Raw genomic sequence first — 935 nt, 5'->3', positions numbered from 1 at the left:
GGTTAGGGTTAGGGTTAGGGTTAGGGTTGGGTTAGAGTTAGGGTTAGGGTTCGGGTTCAGGTTAGGGGTTGGGGTTGTGGTTCGGGTTAGGGGTTAGGGGTTAAGGTTAGGGTTAGGGTTAGGGGGGTTAGGGTTAGGGTTAGGGTTACGGGTTAGGGGTTAGGGTTAGTGTTAGGGTTATACTGGACTCACTGATGTTCTGGTCCAGTATACCAAGTATGACCCAGCTTATGCTTCACCACCACTTTATCTTACAATAAGCTTTACATATTAGAAGGAAACTTAGGTGCTTAGAGAAGGGCCCTGAAACCCCCAAGAGAGATCTGTTGGACACGGCATTTAAAGTATTTTATAACCGAGAGGAACAGGAGAAGGCAGACAAGCTTACCCTGTCCAAGCAAAAGTACCAGCTTATGGCTGCAGTCCTAAGGGCTCCTCCCAAGAACACTTTGAACACCAATGGGGCCCAACGACATCCGCCAGGACTCTGCTTCAAGTGCGGAGTGACTGGACATTGGGTAAGAAAATGCCCTAACCCACGGCCACCACCCGGACCCTGTCTTTCCTGTGGGCAACAAGGTCACTGGAGAGTTGATTGTCCTTCTTTGCAATGCCACAGAAAGCTACTCACCTCCCAGACCCAGCCTCATTTACAGGGTTCAGTGAACGACCTTCTAGGCCTGGTGGCTGAAGACTGATGACGCCCTGGCTTCTCAGCCCCCACCGCTTCCATGATTATCATGATGGAGGAGCCCAGGGTTTCAGCCATGGTGGCAGTTAAGATTATTAATTTCATTATTGACACTGGCACGTCATGGTCAGTTCTCCCTTCCTACTCTGGTAAAGTTTTTCCCTCACAGATCTCTGTGGTGGGGGTTGATGGGAAGCCTCACAACCCCAAATCAACAGGACCCTTAGCCTGTGTATTCTGGAAG

Source organism: Nannospalax galili, unplaced genomic scaffold, assembly GCF_000622305.1.
Source record: "Nannospalax galili isolate Female #2095 unplaced genomic scaffold, S.galili_v1.0 scaffold312, whole genome shotgun sequence".
Taxonomy (NCBI): Eukaryota; Metazoa; Chordata; class Mammalia; order Rodentia; family Spalacidae; genus Nannospalax; species Nannospalax galili.
Note: the sequence above shows the minus strand (reverse complement) of the source record.